An 18,225-nucleotide genomic window follows, 5' to 3' on the forward strand; every position below is an offset into this window, starting at 1 on the left:
CTTCTGATCCGTAGTCAGACGCGTTATCCATTGCGCCACTGGCCCTATGTAGACTTACGCATCCTTTTGTCCTTAAGTGGGCTAGAAAGTGTGTGTATGTGTGTGTGAAGGCACAAGGAAACCCATCTGACCTCCTGGAAGTCTGTTCTGTGAGGTTTTCCCAAGTTTTACAAAGGACTTTAGGAGAAGGAAGCACCTAAAAGCTAGGCGAAATGGTCCTAGATCCAAGGAAATCTTTTAGATCAGGCTCAGTTTCTTAAATAGTTTGCATTAACATAATCAGTTCCAGGTCTGTGTGGGGCTGAGCTTGAGAACTCCTTAGTAAGTAGGCGTTTACAACAATAAGGGGTTTAATATTACAACACAGGTGAACATTCAGACACATTATCATAAGCTCACCTTGTCCAGGGACCCAAGCATGCTGCCTTTCCACTCTCAGAGCCCTTCACCTACCCTACTGTGCAGCTGTTTCACCTTTAATATCACTGTTCCACAGGCAGCGTGACGTCACAATGCTCCTTGTCTGTAGCCCGACCCAGGAGCCTTTGCAAACCTGGTATAATCTACATACTTACGGTGTGTTTAGTCTTGGACCACAAATGCAGTGAAGAATAATGGATTGCTACTCTTCATACATTTTTGACCATTGGCTCAGATTTGAATGCGTACTGGCCATCTGAGCATCTCTGCCAGGCCACCCTATGTCTAGAGACTGTAGATTTAGAGAGTTTATAAACATTGTCAGTTCATCAATAAAGTGTGCTCGCTTCGGCAGCACATATACTAAAATTGGAACGATACAGAGAAGATTAGCATGGCCCCTGCGCAAGGATGACACGCAAATTCGTGAAGCGTTCCATATTTTTAACAGCTTTCAGGAGAGAAATCTTTTTTGTTTTCAAGACTAATTGAAAAAATAAAGCAGGTCCCAGTGCTGTCCCCGTAATATGTATTTTTCAATTAGTCTCTCCTCAACATTTTTAATGTATTTGCTTTGCAGTAAAGAAGGTGCGCTCTATGTTCAGCTGCATTTAGCAAGGAAGCCTGCAGGACTTCTGGGACTTTTCTTTCTCTTTTTTAGCCTCACTGTCATTATTCTTCACCACCCCCAAATCTATACTGCTGCAGTGTTGTGTTGCTTTGTGGGAAGCAGGACAAAGAGAAGGGCAGGGCCTATGCAAATGAAGGCCTCAGGGATGTCTGGGAGTGCCTTTTTAGCAGTATTGTTAAAGTCCACCTTGCAACCGGATTGGTCGGGTAAGCTGAAAAACACCATGCCAGATTGGGCACCAGGTGTCTAGGCGCTTGGAGGACATATTGGGTCTACATCCCTCAGTTTCTGAGGTCCAAGAAATGTTCACCCTCTACCCTAATAGAGAGGTCTTGGCCGATCGTGGCTGAGAGGGGAAGAAGGTAGCAGTGCAAGATGCTTATGGTCCTTCTCTAATAATGGACCAACTTTCTCTCTCTCCTTACCTGTGGTTCTGCCTGGCTACTGGGGCTACCAGTTGTAAGCCTTCAGCCCACAGGGAGTTGGTTTGTTCCTCTCACACATGTAAATGGGTAAGCATTCAAGTGCACACACCTGCCTACGTCCACAGACCCTCGCGCACACACACTTTTGTCAACAAGCTTTTTCGCAATTAAGAGTATCAGGGACCCATGTTGAAATACAAAAGCAGCACACCACGTGACGGCCATCACATAGAGTCCAGCAGCAAATGGGAAACGTTTAACTAGCTGTGGTCCTATTACTTGCGCTCTACCGTGGAACAACTGCTGGATGAGTCCTGCTGGAGAATATTGAACCTACAACAAGTCTGAGGTAAATAAAAATTCCACAGGAATATAATCAAACAGGGACCTACAACCCTTCCAAGCCAGATAGGAGTCGAACCTACAATCTTCTGATCCGTAGTCAGACGCGTTATCCATTGCGCCACTGGCCCTATGTAGACTTACGCATCCTTTTGTCCTTAAGTGGGCTAGAAAGTGTGTGTATGTGTGTGTGAAGGCACAAGGAAACCCATCTGACCTCCTGGAAGTCTGTTCTGTGAGGTTTTCCCAAGTTTTACAAAGGACTTTAGGAGAAGGAAGCACCTAAAAGCTAGGCGAAATGGTCCTAGATCCAAGGAAATCTTTTAGATCAGGCTCAGTTTCTTAAATAGTTTGCATTAACATAATCAGTTCCAGGTCTGTGTGGGGCTGAGCTTGAGAACTCCTTAGTAAGTAGGCGTTTACAACAATAAGGGGTTTAATATTACAACACAGGTGAACATTCAGACACATTATCATAAGCTCACCTTGTCCAGGGACCCAAGCATGCTGCCTTTCCACTCTCAGAGCCCTTCACCTACCCTACTGTGCAGCTGTTTCACCTTTAATATCACTGTTCCACAGGCAGCGTGACGTCACAATGCTCCTTGTCTGTAGCCCGACCCAGGAGCCTTTGCAAACCTGGTATAATCTACATACTTACGGTGTGTTTAGTCTTGGACCACAAATGCAGTGAAGAATAATGGATTGCTACTCTTCATACATTTTTGACCATTGGCTCAGATTTGAATGCGTACTGGCCATCTGAGCATCTCTGCCAGGCCACCCTATGTCTAGAGACTGTAGATTTAGAGAGTTTATAAACATTGTCAGTTCATCAATAAAGTGTGCTCGCTTCGGCAGCACATATACTAAAATTGGAACGATACAGAGAAGATTAGCATGGCCCCTGCGCAAGGATGACACGCAAATTCGTGAAGCGTTCCATATTTTTAACAGCTTTCAGGAGAGAAATCTTTTTTGTTTTCAAGACTAATTGAAAAAATAAAGCAGGTCCCAGTGCTGTCCCCGTAATATGTATTTTTCAATTAGTCTCTCCTCAACATTTTTAATGTATTTGCTTTGCAGTAAAGAAGGTGCGCTCTATGTTCAGCTGCATTTAGCAAGGAAGCCTGCAGGACTTCTGGGACTTTTCTTTCTCTTTTTTAGCCTCACTGTCATTATTCTTCACCACCCCCAAATCTATACTGCTGCAGTGTTGTGTTGCTTTGTGGGAAGCAGGACAAAGAGAAGGGCAGGGCCTATGCAAATGAAGGCCTCAGGGATGTCTGGGAGTGCCTTTTTAGCAGTATTGTTAAAGTCCACCTTGCAACCGGATTGGTCGGGTAAGCTGAAAAACACCATGCCAGATTGGGCACCAGGTGTCTAGGCGCTTGGAGGACATATTGGGTCTACATCCCTCAGTTTCTGAGGTCCAAGAAATGTTCACCCTCTACCCTAATAGAGAGGTCTTGGCCGATCGTGGCTGAGAGGAGAAGAAGGTAGCAGTGCAAGATGCTTATGGTCCTTCTCTAATAATGGACCAACTTTCTCTCTCTCCTTACCTGTGGTTCTGCCTGGCTACTGGGGCTACCAGTTGTAAGCCTGCAGCCCACAGGGAGTTGGTTTGTTCCTCTCACACATGTAAATGGGTAAGCATTCAAGTGCACACACCTGCCTACGTCCACAGACCCTCGCGCACACACACTTTTGTCAACAAGCTTTTTCGCAATTAAGAGTATCAGGGACCCATGTTGAAATACAAAAGCAGCACACCACGTGACGGCCATCACATAGAGTCCAGCAGCAAATGGGAAACGTTTAACTAGCTGTGGTCCTATTACTTGCGCTCTACCGTGGAACAACTGCTGGATGAGTCCTGCTGGAGAATATTGAACCTACAACAAGTCTGAGGTAAATAAAAATTCCACAGGAATATAATCAAACAGGGACCTACAACCCTTCCAAGCCAGATAGGAGTCGAACCTACAATCTTCTGATCCGTAGTCAGACGCGTTATCCATTGCGCCACTGGCCCTATGTAGACTTACGCATCCTTTTGTCCTTAAGTGGGCTAGAAAGTGTGTGTATGTGTGTGTGAAGGCACAAGGAAACCCATCTGACCTCCTGGAAGTCTGTTCTGTGAGGTTTTCCCAAGTTTTACAAAGGACTTTAGGAGAAGGAAGCACCTAAAAGCTAGGCGAAATGGTCCTAGATCCAAGGAAATCTTTTAGATCAGGCTCAGTTTCTTAAATAGTTTGCATTAACATAATCAGTTCCAGGTCTGTGTGGGGCTGAGCTTGAGAACTCCTTAGTAAGTAGGCGTTTACAACAATAAGGGGTTTAATATTACAACACAGGTGAACATTCAGACACATTATCATAAGCTCACCTTGTCCAGGGACCCAAGCATGCTGCCTTTCCACTCTCAGAGCCCTTCACCTACCCTACTGTGCAGCTGTTTCACCTTTAATATCACTGTTCCACAGGCAGCGTGACGTCACAATGCTCCTTGTCTGTAGCCCGACCCAGGAGCCTTTGCAAACCTGGTATAATCTACATACTTACGGTGTGTTTAGTCTTGGACCACAAATGCAGTGAAGAATAATGGATTGCTACTCTTCATACATTTTTGACCATTGGCTCAGATTTGAATGCGTACTGGCCATATGAGCATCTCTGCCAGGCCACCCTATGTCTAGAGACTGTAGATTTAGAGAGTTTATAAACATTGTCAGTTCATCAATAAAGTGTGCTCGCTTCGGCAGCACATATACTAAAATTGGAACGATACAGAGAAGATTAGCATGGCCCCTGCGCAAGGATGACACGCAAATTCGTGAAGCGTTCCATATTTTTAACAGCTTTCAGGAGAGAAATCTTTTTTGTTTTCAAGACTAATTGAAAAAATAAAGCAGGTCCCAGTGCTGTCCCCGTAATATGTATTTTTCAATTAGTCTCTCCTCAACATTTTTAATGTATTTGCTTTGCAGTAAAGAAGGTGCGCTTTATGTTCAGCTGCATTTAGCAAGGAAGCCTGCAGGACTTCTGGGACTTTTCTTTCTCTTTTTTAGCCTCACTGTCATTATTCTTCACCACCCCCAAATCTATACTGCTGCAGTGTTGTGTTGCTTTGTGGGAAGCAGGACAAAGAGAAGGGCAGGGCCTATGCAAATGAAGGCCTCAGGGATGTCTGGGAGTGCCTTTTTAGCAGTATTGTTAAAGTCCACCTTGCAACCGGATTGGTCGGGTAAGCTGAAAAACACCATGCCAGATTGGGCACCAGGTCTCTAGGCGCTTGGAGGACATATTGGGTCTACATCCCTCAGTTTCTGAGGTCCAAGAAATGTTCACCCTCTACCCTAATAGAGAGGTCTTGGCCGATCGTGGCTGAGAGGAGAAGAAGGTAGCAGTGCAAGATGCTTATGGTCCTTCTCTAATAATGGACCAACTTTCTCTCTCTCCTTACCTGTGGTTCTGCCTGGCTACTGGGGCTACCAGTTGTAAGCCTGCAGCCCACAGGGAGTTGGTTTGTTCCTCTCACACATGTAAATGGGTAAGCATTCAAGTGCACACACCTGCCTACGTCCACAGACCCTCGCGTACACACACTTTTGTCAACAAGCTTTTTCGCAATTAAGAGTATCAGGGACCCATGTTGAAATACAAAAGCAGCACACCACGTGACGGCCATCACATAGAGTCCAGCAGCAAATGGGAAACGTTTAACTAGCTGTGGTCCTATTACTTGCGCTCTACCGTGGAACAACTGCTGGATGAGTCCTGCTGGAGAATATTGAACCTACAACAAGTCTGAGGTAAATAAAAATTCCACAGGAATATAATCAAACAGGGACCTACAACCCTTCCAAGCCAGATAGAAGTCGAACCTACAATCTTCTGATCCGTAGTCAGACGCGTTATCCATTGCGCCACTGGCCCTATGTAGACTTACGCATCCTTTTGTCCTTAAGTGGGCTAGAAAGTGTGTGTATGTGTGTGTGAAGGCACAAGGAAACCCATCTGACCTCCTGGAAGTCTGTTCTGTGAGGTTTTCCCAAGTTTTACAAAGGACTTTAGGAGAAGGAAGCACCTAAAAGCTAGGCGAAATGGTCCTAGATCCAAGGAAATCTTTTAGATCAGGCTCAGTTTCTTAAATAGTTTGCATTAACATAATCAGTTCCAGGTCTGTGTGGGGCTGAGCTTGAGAACTCCTTAGTAAGTAGGCGTTTACAACAATAAGGGGTTTAATATTACAACACAGGTGAACATTCAGACACATTATCATAAGCTCACCTTGTCCAGGGACCCAAGCATGCTGCCTTTCCACTCTCAGAGCCCTTCACCTACCCTACTGTGCAGCTGTTTCACCTTTAATATCACTGTTCCACAGGCAGCGTGACGTCACAATGCTCCTTGTCTGTAGCCCGACCCAGGAGCCTTTGCAAACCTGGTATAATCTACATACTTACGGTGTGTTTAGTCTTGGACCACAAATGCAGTGAAGAATAATGGATTGCTACTCTTCATACATTTTTGACCATTGGCTCAGATTTGAATGCGTACTGGCCATCTGAGCATCTCTGCCAGGCCACCCTATGTCTAGAGACTGTAGATTTAGAGAGTTTATAAACATTGTCAGTTCATCAATAAAGTGTGCTCGCTTCGGCAGCACATATACTAAAATTGGAACGATACAGAGAAGATTAGCATGGCCCCTGCGCAAGGATGACACGCAAATTCGTGAAGCGTTCCATATTTTTAACAGCTTTCAGGAGAGAAATCTTTTTTGTTTTCAAGACTAATTGAAAAAATTAAGCAGGTCCCAGTGCTGTCCCCGTAATATGTATTTTTCAATTAGTCTCTCCTCAACATTTTTAATGTATTTGCTTTGCAGTAAAGAAGGTGCGCTCTATGTTCAGCTGCATTTAGCAAGGAAGCCTGCAGGACTTCTGGGACTTTTCTTTCTCTTTTTTAGCCTCACTGTCATTATTCTTCACCACCCCCAAATCTATACTGCTGCAGTGTTGTGTTGCTTTGTGGGAAGCAGGACAAAGAGAAGGGCAGGGCCTATGCAAATGAAGGCCTCAGGGATGTCTGGGAGTGCCTTTTTAGCAGTATTGTTAAAGTCCACCTTGCAACCGGATTGGTCGGGTAAGCTGAAAAACACCATGCCAGATTGGGCACCAGGTGTCTAGGCGCTTGGAGGACATATTGGGTCTACATCCCTCAGTTTCTGAGGTCCAAGAAATGTTCACCCTCTACCCTAATAGAGAGGTCTTGGCCGATCGTGGCTGAGAGGAGAAGAAGGTAGCAGTGCAAGATGCTTATGGTCCTTCTCTAATAATGGACCAACTTTCTCTCTCTCCTTACCTGTGGTTCTGCCTGGCTACTGGGGCTACCAGTTGTAAGCCTGCAGCCCACAGGGAGTTGGTTTGTTCCTCTCACACATGTAAATGGGTAAGCATTCAAGTGCACACACCTGCCTACGTCCACAGACCCTCGCGCACACACACTTTTGTCAACAAGCTTTTTCGCAATTAAGAGTATCAGGGACCCATGTTGAAATACAAAAGCAGCACACCACGTGACGGCCATCACATAGAGTCCAGCAGCAAATGGGAAACGTTTAACTAGCTGTGGTCCTATTACTTGCGCTCTACCGTGGAACAACTGCTGGATGAGTCCTGCTGGAGAATATTGAACCTACAACAAGTCTGAGGTAAATAAAAATTCCACAGGAATATAATCAAACAGGGACCTACAACCCTTCCAAGCCAGATAGGAGTCGAACCTACAATCTTCTGATCCGTAGTCAGACGCGTTATCCATTGCGCCACTGGCCCTATGTAGACTTACGCATCCTTTTGTCCTTAAGTGGGCTAGAAAGTGTGTGTATGTGTGTGTGAAGGCACAAGGAAACCCATCTGACCTCCTGGAAGTCTGTTCTGTGAGGTTTTCCCAAGTTTTACAAAGGACTTTAGGAGAAGGAAGCACCTAAAAGCTAGGCGAAATGGTCCTAGATCCAAGGAAATCTTTTAGATCAGGCTCAGTTTCTTAAATAGTTTGCATTAACATAATCAGTTCCAGGTCTGTGTGGGGCTGAGCTTGAGAACTCCTTAGTAAGTAGGCGTTTACAACAATAAGGGGTTTAATATTACAACACAGGTGAACATTCAGACACATTATCATAAGCTCACCTTGTCCAGGGACCCAAGCATGCTGCCTTTCCACTCTCAGAGCCCTTCACCTACCCTACTGTGCAGCTGTTTCACCTTTAATATCACTGTTCCACAGGCAGCGTGACGTCACAATGCTCCTTGTCTGTAGCCCGACCCAGGAGCCTTTGCAAACCTGGTATAATCTACATACTTACGGTGTGTTTAGTCTTGGACCACAAATGCAGTGAAGAATAATGGATTGCTACTCTTCATACATTTTTGACCATTGGCTCAGATTTGAATGCGTACTGGCCATCTGAGCATCTCTGCCAGGCCACCCTATGTCTAGAGACTGTAGATTTAGAGAGTTTATAAACATTGTCAGTTCATCAATAAAGTGTGCTCGCTTCGGCAGCACATATACTAAAATTGGAACGATACAGAGAAGATTAGCATGGCCCCTGCGCAAGGATGACACGCAAATTCGTGAAGCGTTCCATATTTTTAACAGCTTTCAGGAGAGAAATCTTTTTTGTTTTCAAGACTAATTGAAAAAATAAAGCAGGTCCCAGTGCTGTCCCCGTAATATGTATTTTTCAATTAGTCTCTCCTCAACATTTTTAATGTATTTGCTTTGCAGTAAAGAAGGTGCGCTTTATGTTCAGCTGCATTTAGCAAGGAAGCCTGCAGGACTTCTGGGACTTTTCTTTCTCTTTTTTAGCCTCACTGTCATTATTCTTCACCACCCCCAAATCTATACTGCTGCAGTGTTGTGTTGCTTTGTGGGAAGCAGGACAAAGAGAAGGGCAGGGCCTATGCAAATGAAGGCCTCAGGGATGTCTGGGAGTGCCTTTTTAGCAGTATTGTTAAAGTCCACCTTGCAACCGGATTGGTCGGGTAAGCTGAAAAACACCATGCCAGATTGGGCACCAGGTCTCTAGGCGCTTGGAGGACATATTGGGTCTACATCCCTCAGTTTCTGAGGTCCAAGAAATGTTCACCCTCTACCCTAATAGAGAGGTCTTGGCCGATCGTGGCTGAGAGGAGAAGAAGGTAGCAGTGCAAGATGCTTATGGTCCTTCTCTAATAATGGACCAACTTTCTCTCTCTCCTTACCTGTGGTTCTGCCTGGCTACTGGGGCTACCAGTTGTAAGCCTGCAGCCCACAGGGAGTTGGTTTGTTCCTCTCACACATGTAAATGGGTAAGCATTCAAGTGCACACACCTGCCTACGTCCACAGACCCTCGCGTACACACACTTTTGTCAACAAGCTTTTTCGCAATTAAGAGTATCAGGGACCCATGTTGAAATACAAAAGCAGCACACCACGTGACGGCCATCACATAGAGTCCAGCAGCAAATGGGAAACGTTTAACTAGCTGTGGTCCTATTACTTGCGCTCTACCGTGGAACAACTGCTGGATGAGTCCTGCTGGAGAATATTGAACCTACAACAAGTCTGAGGTAAATAAAAATTCCACAGGAATATAATCAAACAGGGACCTACAACCCTTCCAAGCCAGATAGAAGTCGAACCTACAATCTTCTGATCCGTAGTCAGACGCGTTATCCATTGCGCCACTGGCCCTATGTAGACTTACGCATCCTTTTGTCCTTAAGTGGGCTAGAAAGTGTGTGTATGTGTGTGTGAAGGCACAAGGAAACCCATCTGACCTCCTGGAAGTCTGTTCTGTGAGGTTTTCCCAAGTTTTACAAAGGACTTTAGGAGAAGGAAGCACCTAAAAGCTAGGCGAAATGGTCCTAGATCCAAGGAAATCTTTTAGATCAGGCTCAGTTTCTTAAATAGTTTGCATTAACATAATCAGTTCCAGGTCTGTGTGGGGCTGAGCTTGAGAACTCCTTAGTAAGTAGGCGTTTACAACAATAAGGGGTTTAATATTACAACACAGGTGAACATTCAGACACATTATCATAAGCTCACCTTGTCCAGGGACCCAAGCATGCTGCCTTTCCACTCTCAGAGCCCTTCACCTAACCTACTGTGCAGCTGTTTCACCTTTAATATCACTGTTCCACAGGCAGCGTGACGTCACAATGCTCCTTGTCTGTAGCCCGACCCAGGAGCCTTTGCAAACCTGGTATAATCTACATACTTACGGTGTGTTTAGTCTTGGACCACAAATGCAGTGAAGAATAATGGATTGCTACTCTTCATACATTTTTGACCATTGGCTCAGATTTGAATGCGTACTGGCCATCTGAGCATCTCTGCCAGGCCACCCTATGTCTAGAGACTGTAGATTTAGAGAGTTTATAAACATTGTCAGTTCATCAATAAAGTGTGCTCGCTTCGGCAGCACATATACTAAAATTGGAACGATACAGAGAAGATTAGCATGGCCCCTGCGCAAGGATGACACGCAAATTCGTGAAGCGTTCCATATTTTTAACAGCTTTCAGGAGAGAAATCTTTTTTGTTTTCAAGACTAATTGAAAAAATAAAGCAGGTCCCAGTGCTGTCCCCGTAATATGTATTTTTCAATTAGTCTCTCCTCAACATTTTTAATGTATTTGCTTTGCAGTAAAGAAGGTGCGCTCTATGTTCAGCTGCATTTAGCAAGGAAGCCTGCAGGACTTCTGGGACTTTTCTTTCTCTTTTTTAGCCTCACTGTCATTATTCTTCACCACCCCCAAATCTATACTGCTGCAGTGTTGTGTTGCTTTGTGGGAAGCAGGACAAAGAGAAGGGCAGGGCCTATGCAAATGAAGGCCTCAGGGATGTCTGGGAGTGCCTTTTTAGCAGTATTGTTAAAGTCCACCTTGCAACCGGATTGGTCGGGTAAGCTGAAAAACACCATGCCAGATTGGGCACCAGGTGTCTAGGCGCTTGGAGGACATATTGGGTCTACATCCCTCAGTTTCTGAGGTCCAAGAAATGTTCACCCTCTACCCTAATAGAGAGGTCTTGGCCGATTGTGGCTGAGAGGGGAAGAAGGTAGCAGTGCAAGATGCTTATGGTCCTTCTCTAATAATGGACCAACTTTCTCTCTCTCCTTACCTGTGGTTCTGCCTGGCTACTGGGGCTACCAGTTGTAAGCCTGCAGCCCACAGGGAGTTGGTTTGTTCCTCTCACACATGTAAATGGGTAAGCATTCAAGTGCACACACCTGCCTACGTCCACAGACCCTCGCGCACACACACTTTTGTCAACAAGCTTTTTCGCAATTAAGAGTATCAGGGACCCATGTTGAAATACAAAAGCAGCACACCACGTGACGGCCATCACATAGAGTCCAGCAGCAAATGGGAAACGTTTAACTAGCTGTGGTCCTATTACTTGCGCTCTACCGTGGAACAACTGCTGGATGAGTCCTGCTGGAGAATATTGAACCTACAACAAGTCTGAGGTAAATAAAAATTCCACAGGAATATAATCAAACAGGGACCTACAACCCTTCCAAGCCAGATAGGAGTCGAACCTACAATCTTCTGATCCGTAGTCAGACGCGTTATCCATTGCGCCACTGGCCCTATGTAGACTTACGCATCCTTTTGTCCTTAAGTGGGCTAGAAAGTGTGTGTATGTGTGTGTGAAGGCACAAGGAAACCCATCTGACCTCCTGGAAGTCTGTTCTGTGAGGTTTTCCCAAGTTTTACAAAGGACTTTAGGAGAAGGAAGCACCTAAAAGCTAGGCGAAATGGTCCTAGATCCAAGGAAATCTTTTAGATCAGGCTCAGTTTCTTAAATAGTTTGCATTAACATAATCAGTTCCAGGTCTGTGTGGGGCTGAGCTTGAGAACTCCTTAGTAAGTAGGCGTTTACAACAATAAGGGGTTTAATATTACAACACAGGTGAACATTCAGACACATTATCATAAGCTCACCTTGTCCAGGGACCCAAGCATGCTGCCTTTCCACTCTCAGAGCCCTTCACCTACCCTACTGTGCAGCTGTTTCACCTTTAATATCACTGTTCCACAGGCAGCGTGACGTCACAATGCTCCTTGTCTGTAGCCCGACCCAGGAGCCTTTGCAAACCTGGTATAATCTACATACTTACGGTGTGTTTAGTCTTGGACCACAAATGCAGTGAAGAATAATGGATTGCTACTCTTCATACATTTTTGACCATTGGCTCAGATTTGAATGCGTACTGGCCATCTGAGCATCTCTGCCAGGCCACCCTATGTCTAGAGACTGTAGATTTAGAGAGTTTATAAACATTGTCAGTTCATCAATAAAGTGTGCTCGCTTCGGCAGCACATATACTAAAATTGGAACGATACAGAGAAGATTAGCATGGCCCCTGCGCAAGGATGACACGCAAATTCGTGAAGCGTTCCATATTTTTAACAGCTTTCAGGAGAGAAATCTTTTTTGTTTTCAAGACTAATTGAAAAAATAAAGCAGGTCCCAGTGCTGTCCCCGTAATATGTATTTTTCAATTAGTCTCTCCTCAACATTTTTAATGTATTTGCTTTGCAGTAAAGAAGGTGCGCTTTATGTTCAGCTGCATTTAGCAAGGAAGCCTGCAGGACTTCTGGGACTTTTCTTTCTCTTTTTTAGCCTCACTGTCATTATTCTTCACCACCCCCAAATCTATACTGCTGCAGTGTTGTGTTGCTTTGTGGGAAGCAGGACAAAGAGAAGGGCAGGGCCTATGCAAATGAAGGCCTCAGGGATGTCTGGGAGTGCCTTTTTAGCAGTATTGTTAAAGTCCACCTTGCAACCGGATTGGTCGGGTAAGCTGAAAAACACCATGCCAGATTGGGCACCAGGTCTCTAGGCGCTTGGAGGACATATTGGGTCTACATCCCTCAGTTTCTGAGGTCCAAGAAATGTTCACCCTCTACCCTAATAGAGAGGTCTTGGCCGATCGTGGCTGAGAGGGGAAGAAGGTAGCAGTGCAAGATGCTTATGGTCCTTCTCTAATAATGGACCAACTTTCTCTCTCTCCTTACCTGTGGTTCTGCTTGGCTACTGGGGCTACCAGTTGTAAGCCTGCAGCCCACAGGGAGTTGGTTTGTTCCTCTCACACATGTAAATGGGTAAGCATTCAAGTGCACACACCTGCCTACGTCCACAGACCCTCACGCACACACACTTTTGTCAACAAGCTTTTTCGCAATTAAGAGTATCAGGGACCCATGTTGAAATACAAAAGCAGCACACCACGTGACGGCCATCACATAGAGTCCAGCAGCAAATGGGAAACGTTTAACTAGCTGTGGTCCTATTACTTGCGCTCTACCGTGGAACAACTGCTGGATGAGTCCTGCTGGAGAATATTGAACCTACAACAAGTCTGAGGTAAATAAGAATTCCACAGGAATATAATCAAACAGGGACCTACAACCCTTCCGAGCCAGATAGGAGTCGAACCTACAATCTTCTGATCCGTAGTCAGACGCGTTATCCATTGCGCCACTGGCCCTATGTAGACTTATGCATCCTTTTGTCCTTAAGTGGGCTAGAAAGTGTGTGTGTGTGTGTGTGTGTGTGTGAAGGCACAAGGAAACCCATCTGACCTCCTGGAAGTCTGTTCTGTGAGGTTTTCCCAAGTTTTACAAAGGACTTTAGGAGAAGGAAGCACCTAAAAGCTAGGCGAAATGGTCCTAGATCCAAGGAAATCTTTTAGATCAGGCTCAGTTTCTTAAATAGTTTGCATTAACATAATCAGTTCCAGGTCTGTGTGGGGCTGAGCTTGAGAACTCCTTAGTAAGTAGGCGTTTACAACAATAAGGGGTTTAATATTACAACACAGGCGAACATTCAGACACATTATCATAAGCTCACCTTGTCCAGGGACCCAAGCATGCTGCCTTTCCACTCTCAGAGCCCTTCACCTAACCTACTGTGCAGCTGTTTCAATTTAATAATACTACTCGCAAATAGAGAACATGTAGGAATCGCTATTTATTTAGCAATTCCTACATGAATACCGTTTTGCGTGTCCTCAAAAGCGAGTCGCTATGATTCGCTATTAGGGCCACGCAAAACGGCCCGTACATGAATCAGGCTGCAGGTCTCTAGGCGCTTGGAGGACATATTGGGTCTACATCCCTCAGTTTCTGAGGTCCAAGAAATGTTCACCCTCTACCCTAATAGAGAGGTCTTGGCCGATCGTGGCTGAGAGGGGAAGAAGGTAGCAGTGCAAGATGCTTATGGGCCTTCTCTAATAATGGACCAACTTTCTCTCTCTCTCCTTACCTGTGGTTCTGCCTGGCTACTGGGGCTACCAGTAGTAAGCCTGCAGCCCACAGGGAGTTGGTTTGTTCCTCTCACACATGTAAATGGGTAAGCATTCAAGTGCACACACCTGCCTACGTCCACAGACCCTCGCGCACACACACTTTTGTCAACAAGCTTTTTCGCAATTAAGAGTATCAGGGACCCATGTTGAAATACAAAAGCAGCACACCACGTGACGGCCATCACATAGAGTCCAGCAGCAAATGGGAAACGTTTAACTAGCTGTGGTCCTATTACTTGCGCTCTACCGTGGAACAACTGCTGGATGAGTCCTGCTGGAGAATATTGAACCTACAACAAGTCTGAGGTAAATAAGAATTCCACAGGAATATAATCAAACAGGGACCTACAACCCTTCCGAGCCAGATAGGAGTCGAACCTACAATCTTCTGATCCGTAGTCAGACGCGTTATCCATTGCGCCACTGGCCCTATGTAGACTTATGCATCCTTTTGTCCTTAAGTGGGCTAGAAAGTGTGTGTGTGTGTGTGTGTGTGTGTGAAGGCACAAGGAAACCCATCTGACCTCCTGGAAGTCTGTTCTGTGAGGTTTTCCCAAGTTTTACAAAGGACTTTAGGAGAAGGAAGCACCTAAAAGCTAGGCGAAATGGTCCTAGATCCAAGGAAATCTTTTAGATCAGGCTCAGTTTCTTAAATAGTTTGCATTAACATAATCAGTTCCAGGTCTGTGTGGGGCTGAGCTTGAGAACTCCTTAGTAAGTAGGCGTTTACAACAATAAGGGGTTTAATATTACAACACAGGCGAACATTCAGACACATTATCATAAGCTCACCTTGTCCAGGGACCCAAGCATGCTGCCTTTCCACTCTCAGAGCCCTTCACCTAACCTACTGTGCAGCTGTTTCAATTTAATAATACTACTCGCAAATAGAGAACATGTAGGAATCGCTATTTATTTAGCAATTCCTACATGAATACCGTTTTGCGTGTCCTCAAAAGCGAGTCGCTATGATTCGCTATTAGGGCCACGCAAAACGGCCCGTACATGAATCAGGCTGCAGGTCTCTAGGCGCTTGGAGGACATATTGGGTCTACATCCCTCAGTTTCTGAGGTCCAAGAAATGTTCACCCTCTACCCTAATAGAGAGGTCTTGGCCGATCGTGGCTGAGAGGGGAAGAAGGTAGCAGTGCAAGATGCTTATGGGCCTTCTCTAATAATGGACCAACTTTCTCTCTCTCTCCTTACCTGTGGTTCTGCCTGGCTACTGGGGCTACCAGTAGTAAGCCTGCAGCCCACAGGGAGTTGGTTTGTTCCTCTCACACATGTAAATGGGTAAGCATTCAAGTGCACACACCTGCCTACGTCCACAGACCCTCGCGCACACACACTTTTGTCAACAAGCTTTTTCGCAATTAAGAGTATCAGGGACCCATTTTGAAATACAAAAGCAGCACACCACGTGACGGCCATCACATAGAGTCCAGCAGCAAATGGGAAACGTTTAACTAGCTGTGGTCCTATTACTTGCGCTCTACCGTGGAACAACTGCTGGATGAGTCCTGCTGGAGAATATTGAACCTACAACAAGTCTGAGGTAAATAAGAATTCCACAGGAATATAATCAAACAGGGACCTACAACCCTTCCGAGCCAGATAGGAGTCGAACCTACAATCTTCTGATCCGTAGTCAGACGCGTTATCCATTGCGCCACTGGCCCTATGTAGACTTATGCATCCTTTTGTCCTTAAGTGGGCTAGAAAGTGTGTGTGTGTGTGTGTGTGTGTGTGAAGGCACAAGGAAACCCATCTGACCTCCTGGAAGTCTGTTCTGTGAGGTTTTCCCAAGTTTTACAAAGGACTTTAGGAGAAGGAAGCACCTAAAAGCTAGGCGAAATGGTCCTAGATCCAAGGAAATCTTTTAGATCAGGCTCAGTTTCTTAAATAGTTTGCATTAACATAATCAGTTCCAGGTCTGTGTGGGGCTGAGCTTGAGAACTCCTTAGTAAGTAGGCGTTTACAACAATAAGGGGTTTAATATTACAACACAGGCGAACATTCAGACACATTATCATAAGCTCACCTTGTCCAGGGACCCAAGCATGCTGCCTTTCCACTCTCAGAGCCCTTCACCTAACCTACTGTGCAGCTGTTTCAATTTAATAATACTACTCGCAAATAGAGAACATGTAGGAATCGCTATTTATTTAGCAATTCCTACATGAATACCGTTTTGCGTGTCCTCAAAAGCGAGTCGCTATGATTGGCTATTAGGGCCACGCAAAACGGCCCGTACATGAATCAGGCTGCAGGTCTCTAGGCGCTTGGAGGACATATTGGGTCTACATCCCTCAGTTTCTGAGGTCCAAGAAATGTTCACCCTCTACCCTAATAGAGAGGTCTTGGCCGATCGTGGCTGAGAGGGGAAGAAGGTAGCAGTGCAAGATGCTTATGGGCCTTCTCTAATAATGGACCAACTTTCTCTCTCTCTCCTTACCTGTGGTTCTGCCTGGCTACTGGGGCTACCAGTAGTAAGCCTGCAGCCCACAGGGAGTTGGTTTGTTCCTCTCACACATGTAAATGGGTAAGCATTCAAGTGCACACACCTGCCTACGTCCACAGACCCTCGCGCACACACACTTTTGTCAACAAGCTTTTTCGCAATTAAGAGTATCAGGGACCCATGTTGAAATACAAAAGCAGCACACCACGTGACGGCCATCACATAGAGTCCAGCAGCAAATGGGAAACGTTTAACTAGCTGTGGTCCTATTACTTGCGCTCTACCGTGGAACAACTGCTGGATGAGTCCTGCTGGAGAATATTGAACCTACAACAAGTCTGAGGTAAATAAGAATTCCACAGGAATATAATCAAACAGGGACCTACAACCCTTCCGAGCCAGATAGGAGTCGAACCTACAATCTTCTGATCCGTAGTCAGACGCGTTATCCATTGCGCCACTGGCCCTATGTAGACTTATGCATCCTTTTGTCCTTAAGTGGGCTAGAAAGTGTGTGTGTGTGTGTGTGTGTGTGTGAAGGCACAAGGAAACCCATCTGACCTCCTGGAAGTCTGTTCTGTGAGGTTTTCCCAAGTTTTACAAAGGACTTTAGGAGAAGGAAGCACCTAAAAGCTAGGCGAAATGGTCCTAGATCCAAGGAAATCTTTTAGATCAGGCTCAGTTTCTTAAATAGTTTGCATTAACATAATCAGTTCCAGGTCTGTGTGGGGCTGAGCTTGAGAACTCCTTAGTAAGTAGGCGTTTACAACAATAAGGGGTTTAATATTACAACACAGGCGAACATTCAGACACATTATCATAAGCTCACCTTGTCCAGGGACCCAAGCATGCTGCCTTTCCACTCTCAGAGCCCTTCACCTAACCTACTGTGCAGCTGTTTCACCTTTAATATCACTGTTCCACAGGCAGCGTGACGTCACAATGCTCCTTGTCTGTAGCCCGAACCAGGAGCCTTTGCAAACCTGGTATAATCTACATACTTACGGTGTGTTTAGTCTTGGACCACAAATGCAGTGAAGAATAATGGATTGCTACTCTTCATACATTTTTGACCATTGGCTCAGATTTGAATGCGTACTGGCCATCTGAGCATCTCTGCCAGGCCACCCTATGTCTAGAGACTGTAGATTTAGAGAGTTTATAAACATTGTCAGTTCATCAATAAAGTGTGCTCGCTTCGGCAGCACATATACTAAAATTGGAACGATACAGAGAAGATTAGCATGGCCCCTGCGCAAGGATGACACGCAAATTTGTGAAGCGTTCCATATTTTTAACAGCTTTTAGGAGAGAAATCTTTTTTGTTTTCAAGACTAATTGAAAAAATAAAGCAGGTCCCAGTGCTGTCCCCGTGATATGTATTTTTCAATTAGTCTCTCCTCAACATTTTTTATGTATTTGCTTTGCAGTAAAGAAGGTGCGCTCTATGTTCAGCTGCATTTAGCAAGGAAGCCTGCAGGACTTCTGGGACTTTTCTTTCTCTTTTTTAGCCTCACTGTCATTATTCTTCACCACCCCCAAATCTATACTGCTGCAGTGTTGTGTTGCTTC

At 45.3% G+C, this 18,225-nt stretch overlaps 8 non-coding genes across 8 annotated transcripts; all 8 read left to right on the forward strand.

Moving 5' to 3' along the window:
* Positions 1-759: 759 nt before the first annotated feature.
* LOC147704893 (U6 spliceosomal RNA) lies at positions 760-866 on the forward strand. Its single transcript, XR_015297860.1, has one exon. It is a non-coding gene; the product is annotated as a U6 spliceosomal RNA (small nuclear RNA).
* A 1,797-nt stretch (positions 867-2,663) lies between these two features.
* LOC147704894 (U6 spliceosomal RNA) lies at positions 2,664-2,770 on the forward strand. The gene has a single exon (XR_015297861.1). It is a non-coding gene; the product is annotated as a U6 spliceosomal RNA (small nuclear RNA).
* Positions 2,771-4,567: 1,797 nt separating this feature from the next.
* Positions 4,568-4,674, forward strand: LOC147704895 (U6 spliceosomal RNA). Its single transcript, XR_015297862.1, has one exon. It is a non-coding gene; the product is annotated as a U6 spliceosomal RNA (small nuclear RNA).
* Positions 4,675-6,471: 1,797 nt separating this feature from the next.
* LOC147704896 (U6 spliceosomal RNA) lies at positions 6,472-6,578 on the forward strand. Its single transcript, XR_015297863.1, has one exon. It is a non-coding gene; the product is annotated as a U6 spliceosomal RNA (small nuclear RNA).
* A 1,797-nt stretch (positions 6,579-8,375) lies between these two features.
* On the forward strand, positions 8,376-8,482 carry LOC147704897 (U6 spliceosomal RNA). Its single transcript, XR_015297864.1, has one exon. It is a non-coding gene; the product is annotated as a U6 spliceosomal RNA (small nuclear RNA).
* Positions 8,483-10,279: 1,797 nt separating this feature from the next.
* Positions 10,280-10,386, forward strand: LOC147704898 (U6 spliceosomal RNA). The gene has a single exon (XR_015297865.1). It is a non-coding gene; the product is annotated as a U6 spliceosomal RNA (small nuclear RNA).
* A 1,797-nt stretch (positions 10,387-12,183) lies between these two features.
* Positions 12,184-12,290, forward strand: LOC147704899 (U6 spliceosomal RNA). The gene has a single exon (XR_015297866.1). It is a non-coding gene; the product is annotated as a U6 spliceosomal RNA (small nuclear RNA).
* Positions 12,291-17,842: 5,552 nt separating this feature from the next.
* Positions 17,843-17,949, forward strand: LOC147704900 (U6 spliceosomal RNA). Its single transcript, XR_015298260.1, has one exon. It is a non-coding gene; the product is annotated as a U6 spliceosomal RNA (small nuclear RNA).
* The last annotated feature ends 276 nt before the right edge of the window (positions 17,950-18,225 follow it).

Source organism: Lissotriton vulgaris, chromosome 7 (assembly GCF_964263255.1).
Source record: "Lissotriton vulgaris chromosome 7, aLisVul1.2, whole genome shotgun sequence".
Taxonomy (NCBI): domain Eukaryota; kingdom Metazoa; phylum Chordata; class Amphibia; order Caudata; family Salamandridae; genus Lissotriton; species Lissotriton vulgaris.